Raw genomic sequence first — 18,737 nt, forward strand, 5'->3', positions numbered from 1 at the left:
TGTACATCAGAGCAATGGAAACAACAATTAATTGCTGTTGTCCTTCCATTCAGTGTTTCATTGCAAACTGTTATCCTTCATCCCTAGCACTCAAGACATTTGCAAACTGCCAGGGAAAATCTATATGCAGAAATCTAACTTAACTGTATATTTCATCAACATTGAGGAAACACATAATGGTTAAATTAAAATTCCAAAGGGGTAAAGATCACAACCAAAATAACCAAATCATGAAAGAAACTAAGAAATAATTACGCTTTTTCATGACATCAAAATGTTTTTTTTTTATAGCCAATGAAGTGTTTTTGAACTGCACTAACCACTACAACATAAGGAACATGGCAACCAATTTAATTCTAGAATAAATTTTGATCAGGACACTGGGGATAATTCCACTGTGTTATGAAGGTGTAGTGGTACTGTACCTTTAAGAGAGTTGAAAAGCTAGTAAGGCCAAAGCACAGAGAGTCTGGAACAAGGTAACAATGTAACGCTTGGTTGAAACAAATATCAGCATTTGGGTTGCTATGAAACAAAAACAAATTCAAATAATGCATTGAGAGTGTAGTGCTAGAAAAGCACAGCAGGTCAGGCAGCATCCGAGGAGCAGGAGAATCGATATTTCGGGCATAAGCCCTTCATCAATTCGTGCTTCTCAGATGCTGCTTGACTTGTTGTGCTTTTCCAGCACCACAGTCTCGTCTCTGATCTCCAGTATCTGCAGTCCTCACTTTCTACTAGTTAAAATCATGCACCAAAATACCGAAATCCAATCAAATTTGAATTGAGTATTTTGATAATATTAAAACCAATGAAACGATCTGATGTTTTAGGGTTTAAACATTTTGAGTATCAAGTACTAACTGCCAAGCCACCAACAAGTACAGAGTGCCAGCAGAACAGCTCTCTGAAAGGTACCTGGCTATAAGACGTTTGCGCAACAGAACATTAAAAAGAAGTTAAAGAAAAATCTGCAGAGGAAGATACAAACGGAAGATTCAACAGCTGACTGGTTTTGAAAGTTGAATTTTTTTTGTAAATCTTCATCGGGTTTTTTTTATCAGACTAGTATTGCAGAGTGGGAGGTAAAGGACAAGGTTAAGAGGAAGGAGTTGTAAATAGTCGTTGGTTTCAATATTCTCTGCTGGATTTAAAGAATAAAGTTAATTTTTACATTAATTAGTAAATCTCTGGGAGAGATCTTTGCCTCTTGAATTTTAACAGATTACAACAGGGGGTGAATCTTTTCTGCGTTGCTGGTTCAAATTAGCAGAGGGGTTTACCACATGTTATAACAACTGTTCTTCGAATAACAACTTGAGATGCAATTCTTCAGAGTGTTTTTTGAGCCCACAACTGTCGATTACAAAAGCAAAAGTGGCATCATGAACCAAAGCTGAAGCTCATCAATTAAAATGAAACAACCTTTTCTGGATGTTAATACATCGATCACGCAGGAACAAATACTGGCTTGTAAGGAGCTTGTCAAGCACAAATCAATGCTAATATGTCTAGTTGTTTGCTTTCCAGCTCACATTGAATCAATGACACATGCTACAGATGTCCTGCTCAACTAAGAGAGAGACAGCAGATGCTGAGGTTGGGATACAGCAGAAGATGTCATGAGGAACAAGTCAATATTTTCAGCACCCATCTATCCATAATTGGAGCAGTAGGCAGATGAGGGGAAGATGTTTAGATTAGAATAGTGCTGGAAAAGCACAGCAGGTCAGGCAGCATCCAAGGAGCAGGAAAATCAACCTTGCTCCTTGGATGCTGCCTGACCTGCTGTGCTTTTCCAGCACCACTCTAATCTTGAGTCTGATTTCCAGCATCTACAGTCCTCACTTTTGCCTAGATGAGGGGAAGAGCAGAACTAGGAAGAATTGCACAGTCGTTGAAGTTTGATATCACAAATGAAGCAAAATCAGAATTTGATACTTCCTAGGACACCAGCAAAATCTGCTTGAGCAGCAAAGTGTAAAGAGGCAGCTTGTCACCAATAATATCGTTCAAGAATGATAGTCACAAACAGAGCTGTGGTAGAAGTCTGTGGTTAGATATTCTCATGAAAAAAAAAACTACAGTAACACCATTCTCTGACAATCTTCACACTAAAATGTACATTTCTGGATAAAATTCTTCTCACTGAAATTTTCATTAGATCTACGATGACAGCTTATATGTTGCAGCCTCGTTCAAAATCATCTCCTTCTTCCTTCTTTGGACTTCTCCTTCTGCTCCTCCTCTTGTATGAACTCAGTATATAATGGTGTGCTAATAGAAAATACCATACCTGCTCCATACCTTTATCTGATTGAGGTTTATAAAAGCCAAAGGAGATTGATAAGGTGGACGTTGAACAGATGTTCTCCCTTGTGGGACAGTCTCAGACACAAAGTCATGGACATAAATTGTGAGGAGGTATGTTGAAAACTGAGATGTGGGGAAACTCCTTCTCTTAGAAGATGGTGAATCTATGGAACTTACTGCCTCAGAGTGCAGTGGAGGTGGAATTTAATTAAGATTAAAGAAATAAGTAGATAAAAAGCGGGATAAAGGGCTATGGAGAGCAGGCAGAACAGTAGAGTTGAGACGAGAATAAGATCAGCAATGATCATGTTATATGGTGGAGTGGACTTAAAGGGCTGAATTGCCTATTCCTGCTCTTAATTCCCATTTCCTATACTCCTGCTCCTGATAGCCTCTCTGAGGAAAAGATGTAGTGGCAATTCACAGGCCATCTAAATCAAATCAAATCCAATTTTATGTTGTTTCAAAATATATAAGAACTACTATTAAAATCCATTCCTAACTTTTACTTCTACTTTCAACTGACTCTGGTCTCATCGTTTCTATTGGTTTTAGCTAATCGGCCTCCTTACCCTGAGTGTAAAGAGAGTGTAAATCCATTGCACGGCTTGCTTTTATGTTAATACATATAAAATAGATGTATGCCAACTCATAGATAGATAAGTAGGAAAAAGGTATATTTAAAATTTGTGCTTAGTTTATGGGTTAGAAACAACCTGGTCAAATTTGCTAGCCGGCTATGTGAACTGCCCATGATTTTTAGACGCCAGAAAGGTAATAAATGTTGTGGAATGGCAAGACCAATAGATTTAGGAAATATTGGAATTATGTTGCTTTAAAGTCTGTGAAAAATGTTGGTTTCTGGCAAATTGTTTTATTTGCAGGCACAGTTAAAATAATTGTTGAGAAACAAGAAAATCTAATCCAATTGTCAGAAAATGCCTGATTACTTTGGATTCATTGAAATAATTGCTCCTTTCACTAAAATCTGCCAATATATTGAGGAAATCACAATCGCCTTATTTCAAGGGTGCCCATGGACTCACGAATCCAGATACAGTTAGTTCTGCTATACTGTGTGTTACTTCAATGTAAATTGACTTTAATGCGATTGAATAATTTAGTCTGTTATTTGTAGAATGTGAACTTTCCTTCCCTGTACTGGCGATAACGTGATTCCGTTCCCATTAGTTTAGATGGCGTGGCTATTGCACAATTTTCTTATAATGCAAGATCACACAAGAATGGGGCGATTGCATAATATCAGAACCGACTGCATAAGAAAGCTCATTCTTGGAAATAACCAGCTCAGGCAGAAACAAATGGGATCATTTGTCCAATGGTGTCCAATGATGTTTAAAGATCATAGTTAGTTTAATCAAACAGTTACAGCACACCTCCCAGCAGGTAGGAATTGAACCAGGACCTTCTGGCCAGCTTGGGTTAATTGACCAACATTTTTAACATCTAGGTAGCACTAAATGATTGGTATTCCAGAGAAGGTTTTTCAAAATCAAATTTGAATTTTATATTGAATTATAGCAAAGATATGGCATTGATGTAGGTTATTTCACCCAACGAATCTTAGCCTTGTATTTATATTCAGAACAGGACCCCTCATGTTCAGCAACTGCTTTGTAAAGTGCAAAATCTAAACGCACTCCTCTTTCAGTGAGCATTATTGTTAACCCACTGAGAATTTCATGGAGTCTCGAGGATTGGAAGAGTCATCGTTTGGTCTTCTGTGAGTAACCTTGCAGAAAAGATCTTTGTGGCATTAACAAAAGCAGTGCATGTTATTCTCATTTTTCTTTAGCACTTTCTTTAGTTATGAAAAATTATTGGAGATGGGGAAAAATATTGTTTTATTGAAGGGATCTGCTGAAGCCTGCTGAAGGATCATGCAATGAAGTATCCAGTGATCTGTCCTACCAGGAATATGTCAAGCTGAAGTGTACAAAGCCTTCACTCAGCAGCATTCTTTAGCAGGGGAAACTTTAACAAAAACAAATCAAGACTGCAAGTAAATACTTTCATTTCTGACATAATTTCTTCTGACAAAAGCTATATCTAGATTAATGGCATTTTTGTTGCTGCTGAAGTTGAAAGATCACCATTAACATTAATTTACTTCCGACAGCTTTCATATGTTATAATGAAATGAAAATAGAAATTGAAGAACCCATGGGCTAAAGGAGCTTAAAAAAACCATTGCACGAGTTAACCTGCTCTGAGTTGTTTTTTTCTATAATTAAATGGTTGTGATAAATGACTGAAGGTCAACTTGGTTGAAATGTAATGTGCATAATACCTTATTATAATTGTTTTAGGCATACATTGATTTGATTTGATGAAGTAAATATGCAAATATACACATCTCATCTGCAACTAGCTCTTATCAGACAATGGCACAGTGCACATCATAAATGCTAGCGGCCATCAAAATACCTTGCTGCTGCCATGAACTTAAGAATCTCGGGAGTTACTTGATCTCCAAATCCAGCCAGTCTTTCGTCATTTTGTTACACAGCTGAGTTCTGCCAAAGTGACAGTGGCACCGATCAATCAACAATGTTAGTCTTTGCAGCTGAATGCAATGAACTTATCCTTAAACATACAGGAACACACAGCTGCAATCTGATCAGCTATACTACAAAATATGTGACAGCCCCCTTGGATGTGTAAGCCCCACTCTGTTTATAAATAATTACTTTATAAAAATAATTACTTTATCCTTTTCTCAGCAGAGAGCGGCGCGAGCTGGGCGGAAGTGAGGTTGGAGCGCAGAGCTGGTCGGGAAGGTAAGTGATTGATATTTGAGTGGGTATGTTCTAGTCCCCAGGCCCTACACAGTAGGGCCTCCCTCCTATCCTCCTCCTCTAACCTAACTTTAAAGTTCACAGGTAAGCTACTCAGTGTTCTTGTTTTGGAGACGAAGTGTAGAGTAATGGCAGCACAGGCAGTGGAATGTTCCTCCTGCAGGATGTTTGAGGTAGGGGTGACCACCGATACTCCTGCCGACTTCATCTGCAGGAAATGCAGTCAGATCCTGCTCCTCACAGAACGAGTTAGGGAACTGGAACTGGAGTTGGATGAACTGAGGATTATTCGAGAGGCTGAGAAGGTGATAGATAGAAGCTACGGGGACATAGTTACGCCAGAGAACAGAGGTAGCTGGGTAACAGTTAGAGGTGGGAAGGGGAGGAAGCAGGCAGTGCAGGAATCCCCTATGGTCAATCCCCTAAACAATAAGTATACCACTTTGGATACTGGTGGGGGGGACAGCCTAGCAGGGGTATGCTGCAGTGACCGGGTCTGTGGCGTGAGGTCTGGCTCTGAGACTCAGAAGGGAAAGGGGGAGAGGAGGAGAGCGCTAGTTATAGGAGAATCTCTAGTTAGAGGGACGGACAGGCGGTTCTGTGGGCATGGGCAAGACTCTTGGATGGTTTGTTGCCTCCCGGGTGCCAGGGTCCGAGACGTCTTGGACCGTGTCTTCAGAATCCTTAAGGGGGAGGGTGTGCAGCCAGAAGTCGTGGTGCATGTTGGCACCAACGACATAGGTAGGAAGAGGGGTGGGGAGGTCATTCAGGAGCTCAGGGAGTTAGGCTGGAAGCTAAAAGCCAGGACAGACAGAGTCGTCATCTCTGGGTTGTTGCCGGTGCCACGTGACAGTGAGGCAAGGAATAAGGAGACAGTGCAGTTGAACACGTGGCTGCAAGGTGGAGGAGGGAGGGCTTCAGGTATTTGGACAATTGGACTGCATTCTGGGGAAGGTGGGACCTGTACAAGCAGGACTGGTTGCACCTGAACCAGAAGGGCACCAATATCCTGGGGGGTAGGTTTGCTAGCAATCTTTGGGGGGGTTAAACTAATTTGGCAGGAGGATGAGATCCGGACTTGTAGTCCAGCAAGTAGGCTAGCTGTTAGTCAGGATGTCCAAGAATGTAGGGAGGCTGTGAAGAAGGTAGCACTGACAGGGAATACTTGCAGACACAGAGATGGGTTCAAGTGCGTATACTTCAACGCAAGGAGTATCAGAAATAAGGTTGGTGAACTTAAGGCGTGGATCGGTACCTGGGACTACGATGTTGTGGCCATCACGGAAACGTGGATAGAAGAGGGACAGGAATGGTTGTTGGAGGTTCCTGGTTACAGATGTTTCAGTAGGATTAGGGAGGGTGGTAAAAAAGGAGGGGGGGTGGTGTTGCTAATTAGAAATGGTATAACGGCTGCAGAAAGGCAGTTCGAGGGGGATCTGCCTTTGGAGGTAGTATGGGCTGAAGTCAGAAATAGGAAAGGTGCAGTCACCTTGTTGGGTGTTTACTATAGGCCCCCCAATAGCAGCAGAGATGTGGAGAAACAGATTGGGAAACAGATTTTGGAAAGGTGCAGAAGCCACGGGGTAGTAGTCATGGGCGATTTCAACTTCCCAAATTTTGATTGGAAGCTCTTTAGATCAAGTAGTTTGGATGGGGCGGTGTTTGTGCAGTGTGTCCAGGAAGCTTTTCTAACTCAGTATGTAGATTGTCCGACCAGAGGGGAGGCCATTTTGGATTTGGTACTTGGTAATGAACCGGGACAAGTGATGGGCTTGTTAGTGGGTGAACATTTTGGTGATGGTGACCACAATTCTGTGACTTTCACCTTGGTTATGGAGAGAGATAGGTGCGTGCAACAGGGTAGGTTTTACAATTGGGGGAAGGGTAATTACGATGCTGTAAGACAGGATCTGAGGAGCATAAGTTGGGAGCATAGGCTGTCAGGGAAGGATGTCGTTGAAATGTGGAACTTTTTCAAGGAACAGATACGACGTGTCCTTGATATGTATGTACCTGTCAGGCAGGAAAGAAATGGTCGTGTGAGGGAACCTTGGTTGACGAGGGAGGTTGAATGTCTTGTAAAGAGGAAGAAGGAGGCTTACATAAGGTTGAGGAAACAGGGTTCAGACAGAGCAGTGGAGGGATACAGGATAGCCAGAAGGGACCTGAAGAAAGGGATTAGGAGAGCTAAGAGAGGGCATGAAAAATCTTTGGGGGATAGGATCAAGGATAACCCAAAGGCATTTCATGCGTATGCGAGAAACATGAGAATGACGAGAACGAGGGTAGGTCCAATCAAGGACAGTAGTGGGAGACTGTGCACTGAGTCGGAAGAGATAGGAGAGGTCTTGAATGAGTACTTTTCTTCAGTATTTACGAATGAGAGGGACCGTATTGTTGAAGAGGAGAGTGTGAAACGGACTGGTAAGCGAGAGGAGATACTTGTTCGGAAGGAAGATGTGTTGGACATTTTGAACAACTTGAGGATAGACAAGTCCCCCGGGCCTGACGGGATATATCCTAGGATTATGTGGGAAGCAAGAGAGGAAATTGCAGTACCGTTGGCAATGATCTTTTCATCTTCACTGTCAACGGGGGTGGTACCAGGGGACTGGAGAGTGGCGAATGTTGTGCCCCTGTTCAAAAAAGGGAATATGGATAACCCCGGGAATTACAGGCCAGTTAGTCTTACTTCGGTGGTAGGTAAAGTAATGGAAAGGGTACTGAGGGATAGGATTTATGAGTATCTGGAAAGGCACTGCTTGATTAGGGACAGCCAGCACGGATTTGTGAAGGGTAGGTCTTGCCTTACAAGTCTGATTGAATTCTTTGAGGAGGTGACCAAGCATGTGGATGAGGGTAGAGCAGTGGATGTAGTATACATGGATTTTAGTAAGGCATTTGATAAGGTTCCCCATGGTAGGCTTATGCGGAAAGTCAAGAGGCATGGGATAGAGGGAAATTTGGCCAATTGGATAGAAAACTGGCTAACCGGTCGAAGTCAGAGAGTGGTGGTAGATGGTAAATATTCAGCATGGAGCCCAGTTACAAGTGGAGTTCCGCAGGGATCAGTTCTGGGTCCTCTGCTGTTCGTAATTTTTATTAATGACTTGGATGAGGGAGTCGAAGGGTGGGTCAGTAAATTTGCAGATGATACGAAGATTGGTGGAGTTGTGGATAGTGAGGAGGGCTATTGTCGGCTGCAAAGGGACTTAGATATGATGCAGAGCTGGGCTGAGGAGTTGCAGATGGAGTTCAACCCTGCCAAGTGTGAGGTTGTCCATTTTGGAAAGACAAATAAGAATGCGGAATACAGGGTTAACGGTAGGGTTCTTAGTGAGGTGGAGGAACAGAGGGATCTTGGGGCCTATGTTCATAGATCTTTGAAAGTTGCCACTCAGGTGGATAGAGCTTGTAAGAAGGCCTATGGTGTATTAGCGTTCATTAGCAGAGGGATTGAATTCAAGAGTCGTGAAGTGATGTTGCAACTGTATAGGACTTTGGTTAGGCCACATTTGGAGTACTGTGTGCAGTTCTGGTCGCCTCACTTTAGGAAAGATGTGGAAGCTTTGGAGAGGGTGCAGAGAAGATTTACCAGGATGTTGCCTGGAATGGAGAATAGGTCGTACGAGGATAGGTTGAGAGTGCTAGGCCTTTTCTCGTTGGAACGGTGAAGGATGAAGGGTGACTTGATAGAGTTTTATAAGATGATCAGAGGAATAGATAGAGTAGACAGTCAGAAACTTTTTCCCCAGGTACAACAGAGTGTTACAAGGGGACATAAATTTAAGGTGAAGGGTGGAAGGTGTAGGGGAGATGTCAGGGGTGGGTTCTTTACCCAGAGAGTGGTGGGGGCATGGAATGCGCTGCCTGTGGGAGTGGTAGAGTCAGAATCTTTGGTGACCTTTAAGTGGCATTTGGATAGGTACATGGATGGGTGCTTAAGCTAGGACAAATGTTCGGCACAACATCGTGGGCCGAAGGGCCTGTTCTGTGCTGTATTGTTCTATGTTCTATGTTCTAAAACTTTTTTGTTACAGAAGCTGTTGGCACATCTCAAATTGATGTCAAAATATTTTATTCTAAAATCAAACATCAATAAAGATAGGGTGGACAGAGCGAGCCTTTTTCCAAGTATGGTGACGGTGAGCACGAGGAGGCATAGCTTTAAATTGAGGGGTGATAGATATAGGACAGATGTCAGAGATAGTTTCTTTACTCAGAGAGTAGTAAGGGTATGGAATGCTTTGCCTGCAACGGTAGTAGATTCACCAACTTTAAGTACATTTAAGTCATCATTGGACAAGCATATGGACGTACATGGAATAGTGTAGGTGGGATGGGCTTCAGATTGGTATGACAGGTCAGCGCAACATCAAGGGCCGAAGGGCCTGTACTGCGCTGTAATGTTCTATGTTCTATGTAGAGATAGATTAAGACAAGTATTTCTTTTCACTTTAGAAATAGTATAGAATGTTGTTAATAACAACAAAATGCAATATATAGATATAACATTTTTGAATTCACTTGGCCACAATCAATCCAAATGCATATAAATAATTTAGATGAGAATTTAAAAGGCATGGTTAGTAAGTTCGAGGATGGCACCAAAATTGGTGGTACAGTAGACAGTGGAGAAGAACCTATTCAATTAAAAGTAGGGCCTTGGGTAGTGTTGTAGAACAGAGAGGCCTACAGGTTCATTCACATAATTTTTGAATCACGAGTAGACAGAGTGTTTAAGGAGGCGTTTAGCATGCTTGCTGTCAATAGTCGGACCTTTGAGTATAGGAGTTAGGACATCATTTTGAGGTTTTACAGGACATTGCTGAGTGTCTCCTGGAGTACTGTGTCTACTTCTAGTCACCCTGTTATAGGAAGGAGATAATTTTAAGGTGGAGAGGGTTCAGAAAAGTTTTACCAGGATGTTGCAGGGTATGGAGGGTTTGCATTATAAAGAGAGGCTGGATAGTCTGAGAGTTTTTTTTCACTGGAGCATAGGAGGTTGAGGAGTCACCTTATAGAAATTTCTAAAATCATAAGGGGTATAGATAAGGTGAATGGCAGGTGTTTTTTTTTCCCCCAAGAGTTGGGGATTTCTAGACTAGGAGGCATATTTTTAGCATGAAAAGAGAAAGATTTAAAAGGGACACAGATGGGGGTGGGGGGTGGGAGGGAAGGGGGTGTGCGTGGTTTGGCAACTCTCTTACACAGAGAATGGTTTGCATGTAGAATGAACTTCCAAGGAAGTAGTGGATGTGGGCACGGTTACAACATTTAAGAGACATTTTGGTAAGTACATGAGTAAGAAATGTTTGGTAGGATATTGGCCAATTTCAGGTAGGTGGGACTAGTTTACTTTGAGATTAGTCTTGGCATGGACTGAGGGGTTAGTTTCCTTGCTGTTTGACTGTATGAAACTCCAAGTAAAGTTTGCTACATTTGTTTGCTGTCTTATTGACATTGTATTGCACAATATTTGCTGAACAAATTATATTGGCTTTTTGTCCTGTCAAAGTTTGAAATCCATAGGAAAGATAAAGATTGTTATCCATAGGATTGATAACAATCAAGTGCATTTTAATCTGGTTGAGAAACCAGTTAATAATTAGTTACTCTTACAGAACATTCATTTTTTTCTAAAAACAAAGAAAATTCACAATAATCAGCATTGAAATTGAAAATACAATAGACTCTAAACAATAATTCATAGCACTTCATAAAACATACAAGTCGTTCCATCAATCATTTCACAAGATAAGGCCACATTTTCAACGATTACTGTGCCAAATGTATCAGATTATGGAGTGAAAAGGGAACAAGACTTGTAGTGAAAAGCCTTCACTTTCCGTCACATGATGCACAGTGGCAGAGAACAAATGAATGGAGTTTGCAAATTGTTGAGAAATCTAGCTGTGGAGATACAATTGTATCTTTCAAATCTTTTCCTCTCTTTGTGCTGGATACATCTATTCTAATTACTGCCATTGTAAATATAAATCAAGAAATGCCAGATGCACAGCAGTATACATGAAAAGATGAGAGCAAAGGTTTTCTGCATAATGTTTTGGCATTTCTACATTACGCTTTTATTCTTGTTAACATTAATACTCCATTTTTTTCTCTGCCAATCATCAATGTCCCATTATTGCTTCCCCACAACCCAGGTTTTGTTCTGTATCATCGGGAATATGCCAATATACCTTGAAGAGACATGCTTCACTTGAAACATGACGTACTACTGGAAGCACGATGCTCAGTTGTAATCTAGGAGCTTAAACCCAGGCACTAAAATGCCTGAAGTACCATGTGGTGGATTCTTCAATATTAACATTGAAATAACTCCACAAAGACCGGTATCCTGTCACCAAGTCACTCTTTATTTACAAGAGGAGAGTCCTTAACACTGATCTACTTTCTTAACGCCAGCACAGAATGAACATGATGTCTGATACTCCTGTTCTTATCTGTAAACCAGGGTTCCTCGATTGGACCAGATTAACAGCCCCATTCAAGGACTCATCCTCTATGAGTAGATAGTTCACAGAGGTGTGTAAGATTAATAATCAGATAATTATACTAGGAGATTTCAAATTTCCCAGCACAAATTGGGATCATTATAGTGTTACATCTTTAGAGGGGGTGGATTTCTTGACATCCAGGGAAGATTTTTGTATCAATATGTAAAATGCCCAACAAGGGATGATGTAGCTGTGTCTTGTTCTCAAGGAAGAAGCCAGGCAAGTATTGGATGTGGAAATGGGGGGGTCATTTCGGCAACATCAACCATAACTCAGTATGGTTCAAACAGACTCTGGACAAGGAAAAAGATGATCTGTAAAGGACAGCTTTGGACTGGGGTGGGGTAGGGTAGGGTGGCAGATTTTATTAAAATAAAGCAGGATCTGTCTACAATAGACTGGAAACAGCTCCTTGTGGGTAAATATGTAGCAGAGTAATGGAGAGAGTGGTATTCGAAAAGGAACTGGGGAAAGTACAGGCCCAACATGTACCCTTTAGAGGGAAGTGTAGGAGCACAAGTTCTGAAAACCCGAATGTCTAGGACATTTCAGGACTGCATAATGAAGAAGAGTAGGGCTTTTCAAAGTCTAAAGAGAGCGATTTGGCTGCAGCCCTGGAAGAATGCACCAAGTGTAAGAGGGAATTTAAAAAAGCAATTAGAACAGCAAAAAGGAGACATGAAAAACAACTTGCAACCAGGATTTAGGAGAATCCGAAGGTATTTTGTTAATACATTAAAGTGAAGAGATTAACCAGGGAAAGAGTCAGGCCCATTAGGGATTAAGGGGCAACCTGTATGTGAAGCCACAGGACATTGGAAGGGTGTTGAATGAATGCCTCTCTTTGGTCTTCACTTTGGAAAAGAAGAACATAGGTATAGAATTCAGGAAAAGGGACTGCGAGGAGCTTGCACTGTTGGACGTAAGAAATAGGAAGGTATTGGAAGCTCCGTCAGGCTTAAAAACAGACAAATCCCCTAACTCAGATGGACTGTATCCCAGGCTGCTATGGGAGGGGAGGCAAAGAATTGCAAGGGCTTGGATATAAATTTATAATTCCTCCCTGGCCACGGGGGAAGTGCCAGAGGGCTGGAGGATGGAAAATGTGGCTCCACTTTTTAAGAAGGGTAGTAGAGGTGAACCAGAAAGTTTCAGATTGGTGAGAGTATGTAAACTATTGGAGAAATTAATACCCACATGGAAATGCATGGATTAATTAGGGAAAGTCAATATGGCTTCATCAGAGGGAGCTGGAAATGTGTTGCTGGAAAAGTGCAGCAGGTCAGGCAGCATCCAGGGAACAGGAGAATCGACGTTTCGGGCATAAGCCCTTCTTCAGGAATGAGGAAAGTTTGTCCAGCAGGCTAAGATAAAAGGTAGGGAGGAGGGACTTGGGGGAGGGGCGTCGGAAATGTGATAGGTGGAAAGAGGTCAAGGTGAGGGTGATAGGTCAGACTGGGGTGGGGGCGGAGAGGTCGGGAAGAAGATTGCAGGTTAGGAAGGCGGTGCTGAATTTGATGGATTTGACTGAGACAGGCTGGGGGGAGGGGAAATGAGGAAACTGGTGAAATCCGAGTTCATCCCTTGTGGTTGGAGGGTTCCTAGCCGGAAGATGAGGCGTTCTTCCTCCAACCGTCGTTTTGTTGTGGTCTGACGATGGAGGAGTCCAAAGACCTGCATATCCTTGGTGGAGTGGGAGGGGGAATTGAAATGTTGAGCTACAGGGTGATTGGGTTGGTTGGTCCGGGTGTCCCAGAGGTGTTCTCTGAAACGCTCCGCAAGTAGCCGGCCTGTCTCCCCAATATAGAGGAGGCCACATCGGGTGCAGAGGATGCAATAGATGATATGTGTGGAGGTGCAGGTGAATCTGTGGCGGATATGGAAGTTTCCTTTGGGGCCTTGGAGGGAGGTGAGGGGGGAGGTGTGGGCGCAAGTCTTACAAACCGACCGACTCCCACAGCTTCCTAAGGGAAAACATGAGTTATGTTGTCACCATTAGGTTAGCTCTTTTCATTCTATTAAAAATCACCATTTACCACAACCCCAGAACATTAGCCTGGGGTCTGTAATGGATACCATTTCAGTGCCCTCATCCAGCACTAGCTAGTTCACAAGGGTAGGCAGTTATTATTTTTGATTTTAACAATGATGGCAGAACATTAACTATTGAGTGATGGTCAGTCCCAAGTCGAATTGTGTGGCGCTGGAAAAGTGCAGAAGGCTAGGCAGCATCCAAGGTGTCCTGATTCAATCGCTGATTGAGTGGACTTGAGTCTATTGTTGTTTTAGAAGTCTTTCTTTACAGTTTCTTGGTGTTGTCTCTCTCACAGAGCGACATAGCGAGAGGTTCTTCTTGTTTGCAGTCTTCCATACATCTAAAAATCCATTACATTCACAGGTCTGTATCAAATTTCCAACTTTAAGTACATTTAAGTTGTCATTGGACAAGCATATGGAAGTACATGGAATAGCATAGGTTAGATGGGCTTCAGATTGTTATGACAGGGCGGTGCAACATCGAGGGCCAAAGGGCCTGTACTGCGCTGTAATGTTCTATGTTCTTTAAATTTCAACAAGACCAATCGATGAGGATCTTAAGACAGCTTATTTTCCCACAAAAGAGCCTAACATTAATGGGTTCTGTAGCCACCCCTCCTCACCCTCGAGCCAAGTACCCTGCCCACTTCAAGGGTGTCCACAATCACTTCATTTCCGATTGTGCCATTTTGCTTTGAACATGATGGAAAGCAGCAGTGATCCTTTTCCATCAAGTGGCTTCCAATCTCTGTCTCTATGTGTTCGTGAGACCCTGAACATCAGACCCCATCCTGGTCTCCCTTCCTGTGAACACCCATCGGCTTCCCACCTCCCAGGTCCTCACCCAATTCAGCTACATGAGCCTACGCCTGTCTACCTTTCCCCTTCAATCTCTGGTGCATGTGGTGAGAATGCCACTTGAAGCTAAGATCCTCTTGGCTGTGATTGAGTCAACATCCAGCCTGACCCCAGCCTAGTAATGTTTTGCTGCATCATCCCTTACAAATATATTACCCCCTTACTTCACAATTGCTATCCGTTAGACTGTAGAAACACAGGTCCCTTGAATGAAAACACCTTAAGTGGCCACCTGCCTCTGACTATTCCCCTGGACTCATGTCAGAGATTGCCCTTGACTGACTGAGTCCACATCCTCTGAGTGACAAGTGCCTCCATGGATGTTGGTGAGGACTACTCTCCAAAGACTTTGAGACATAGATGCTGTGCTTTCTGCAGGTACTGCGTATTTGCTGCGCATTCTGATGGCGCATGGTGTGAGATTGACATAGCTCACTGCTGTACAACAAGATATACACTTCTTGACTGAGGACTGCTGCTAACAAGGTGAGCTGCCTGCTTGTTTGACAGCAAGGCAAAGCAAAGCAAAGCAGGGATGCTCTGAGCATAACAGGTAGGCACTAAGTGAGTAAATGTTAAAACAGCAGGCCAGCAGCCCTGAAATGCAACCTGGTCCAATCCATGAACTGGGTGCCTGTCCCTGAACATAGTGTTATTGCTCCTGCATGCTACCTGATGAGTCACCAGGGACACACTTTGATTTCCATGCTGAGAATTTTTGACATTTAGCTAATTTGTCACATTTGTTGAGATAGGAAGCAGAATATTAATGAGACAACTCACTTCCTGGATTGGACCATGTTGCATTTCAGGCTGCTGGCTTGCTCTTTTAACACTTACTCACTTAGTGCCTACCTGTTATGCTCAGAGCATCCCTGCTTTGCTTTGCTTTGCCTTGCTGTCAAACAACCAGGCAGCTCACCTTGTTAGCAGCAGTCCTCAGTCAAGGAGTTGAGGGGAAACTTGTCTCACTGTTCAGAAAAGCATAAATGATGCAGCAAGGTATTTCCAATGTTGAGACAGAGCTCACAAACCTCTTGTGTGATTCTGCTCGAAATTCCACTCTGGCCTACATGGCTCAGAACCTGATAACCTTCTACCCTGAGTCTTGCATATCTGAAGCATGCAATCCCATTTGATCTTCAAGTTGCAGTATGAAAAGCTTTGCTCGTACTTTGTTGTTACGTAGCTGTGTCCAGCACCCATTTTCCAGTTTATCATTCAGAAGTAACAGTAAAATCTGGCCCCTTACAACAGGAAAGGATCAAATCTTGGAAGAGGAGCTGATAGTCTGGTGCTATGACCTCAGCCACAGATGACAGCTTGGCTCTGATCCTCTCACCTGCTTCACATAGTGTGCCACAGATGGGTAGTATGTCTTGAAATCCAACCAAAGATTTGCAAGATTTTCAAATAACTAAATACAATCCCAAAGACATGCAACTGAGAAAATTCCAAATAAATGTGAAACATTGTTCCCTCGAGACCTCAAAAACTACCTTTATATGTGGCCAAAGACATGCAACTGAGAAAATTCCAAATAAATGTGAAACACTGTTCTCTCGAGACCTCCAAAACTAACTTTATATGTGGCCTGACACCCAACTGACCAACCCAGCCTTTTGTTGCATGTGCCTATTATATTAAACACTCTCCATCCCAGATCCCTGATGGAAAGAGAATGGAGTTAATTATAGTCTTACCCTCACTGAGAATATCCACCATTGAAAGGTGAGAATCTAGGCCAAAGCATAATTGTGCAGTAGCAACAGGTGGACAGTGTGCAGCAACAGCTCATAACAGGTAACCCCTCTGTGTCGTTGTAAAGGTAATGTCGGGAATTTCCTTGAAATGGATCAACTTGCAGTACTAAGGTTCCTGTGAAAGGATTCAATCTCTGGGGTCAGTGTCAAGTTCCAGTCAGGTCTGCCCATCTGTGTGGCACGGTGGCACAGTGGTTAGCACTGCCGTTTCACAGCGCCAGAGACCTGGGTTCAATTCCTGCCTCAGGCATCTGTCAGTGTGGAGTTTGCACATTCTCCCCGTGCCTGTGTGGCTTTCCTCTGGGTGCTCTGGTTTCCTCCCACAATCCAAAAAAAATGTGCAGGTTAGGTGAATTAGCCATGCTAAATTGCCCATAGTGTTAGGTGTAGGGGAATAGGTCTGGGTGGGTTGTTGTTTGGAAGGTCGATGTGGACTTGTTGGGCCGAAGGGTCTGTTTCCACACTGTAGGAAATCTAATCTAAGTCTACAACCTGCCTGGCCTTCTTTGATATCTTCTACATTCTCAGGAACAAGTACCACTGTCATGAGGCTATAGTTGAATTTTTAAGCATTAATCAATTACACTAGTCAGTCAGTTACACTAAAGTCATCCAGCCCTCTCTTCAAACATCCAACACGTCCCCAAGACTGGCCACCCGAATAATCTGAGCCCTCTCCTCCACCCAGCTGATGGAGAGTCAACTTCCTGAGCAGTAATTCCCTTATTACAGCAGCAAACCTCGACTGGGGGTCAGCTCTGGTGTGAGGTGAACGTTGATCACATCTCGATAAAATACTGGCAATTTCTGAAGGAAGGTCCAAGAATTCATGCACTCCAAAAACAAATATTGCATGTGTTAATTGAGGCTGTGCACCCAATGGGAGAAATATGTCACAGCATGACATTTAATTGTCGAGAATGTAAAGCTATCATTGCAAGGTCTGATGTCAGTCCTTGGATGCTGAGGCGCACCAGTCCCTAATTACCATTCAGAAGTGGGCGGCAATGACCCTGTGTTGCTGTTTGTCCCAGGAAATCTCTGAGTTTTCACTGTTTATGGCAAATTCCTGGGGAGAAACCAAAGTGAACAACAGGTATCAGAGCATGGCAGCAATCAGCAAAGATTTACAAGGATTTTGTTGGGATTGGAAAGTCTGAGTTATAAGCAGAGACTGGATAGCTTGGGACCTTTTTTCCATGGAGCATAAAAGATTGAGGGCTGACCTTATAGAGGTTTACAGATAAGGAGAATAGCAAAGGACTTTTCCCTAGGGTACAGGAATTCAAAACTATAGAGGGCATAGGTTTAAGATGAGAGGGGAAAGGTTTAAGACAAGAGGGGACAGATTTAAAATGGACCTGAGGGGCACCTTTTTTGTACAGAGGTTGGTGAATATATGGAATTAATTGGCAAAACAAGTTGTAGAGGTGAGTAGCAACTTTTAAAATATATTTGGACATGAATAGGAAAAGTTTAGAGGGATATGGGCCAAATGCAAGTTAGTGGGACTAGTTTAGTCTGGGAAAATTGGTCAGCATGGATGAGCTTGACCAAAGGTCTGTTTCTGTGCTATATGACTTTATGACCAGCACTTGACCTCTTATATGACAAAGGGTGGAGCAGTCCTATCCAGTGTCCTAAGGAAGTAATTTAGTTTGGTAAATCTAGGCTTCACCAGTTGTTGTGGTGAGATTTAAACTCTTGTCCACAGAGTATTTGCTGGGCTCAAATACTGAGTCTAAGTCATCTTCACCTCCTTAATTTAATTCTACTCAATCCTATTTAATCTTCTGTTGGTAACAAGGTCTGATTTTGAGTTAAGGTGCTTTGGTCTTATCAGTTTCAGGAGCTTAGACATTCAGCCAAGACAATCCTCTTAACTTCATCTCATTTCTTTAAATGTGACTAAATTATTTTGTTCTGCCAGAACCAGTACAGTTCTGATCCTGTTTACATCCACATTTGGATCTGTGAAGCGTTATGTAAATTTCCTGATGAAAAAAAATGCCATGAAGTCTTTAAAGGGAAAATAAGCTTAGGCACCTAACAAATGCTGTCAGTGTTGGTTATGTTGTCATTCAGTGTATGATTCTGATTTGACATCACTTTTGCCATTTTCACATTTCAACGTTTTGAAACTTTAACATCACTCAGTTGACATACATGAAACAAAATGAAAGATTAGGTTACCTACAGTGTGGAAACAGGCCCTTCAGCCCAAAAAGTCCACACCAACCCTCCGAAGAACAACCCACCCAGACCCATTCCCCTACACCTAACACTATGGGCAACTTAGCATGGCCAATTCACCTAACCTGCATAGCTTTGGACTTTGAAACCCACACAGACACAGGAAGAATGTGCAAACTCCACACAGACAGTTGCCCAAGGTGGGAATTGAACTCAGGTAACCCGGTGCTGTG

At 42.6% G+C, this 18,737-nt stretch overlaps 1 protein-coding gene across 1 annotated transcript in view; it reads left to right on the forward strand.

Moving 5' to 3' along the window:
- The first annotated feature begins 5,197 nt into the window (after positions 1-5,197).
- The window catches only part of kynu (kynureninase), a 220,913-nt gene continuing 207,373 nt past the window's right edge, over positions 5,198-18,737 (forward strand). The window contains exon 1 of the mRNA XM_087989228.1: positions 5,198-5,216. The gene's annotated coding sequence lies outside the window, so the exon portion shown is untranslated. The remainder of the gene's footprint in view (positions 5,217-18,737) is intronic.

The sequence above is a fragment of the Chiloscyllium plagiosum genome, unplaced genomic scaffold (assembly GCF_037043375.1).
Source record: "Chiloscyllium plagiosum isolate Xiang-an unplaced genomic scaffold, Cpla_swu_hap1 HiC_scaffold_7, whole genome shotgun sequence".
In the NCBI taxonomy this organism is placed as follows: domain Eukaryota; kingdom Metazoa; phylum Chordata; class Chondrichthyes; order Orectolobiformes; family Hemiscylliidae; genus Chiloscyllium; species Chiloscyllium plagiosum.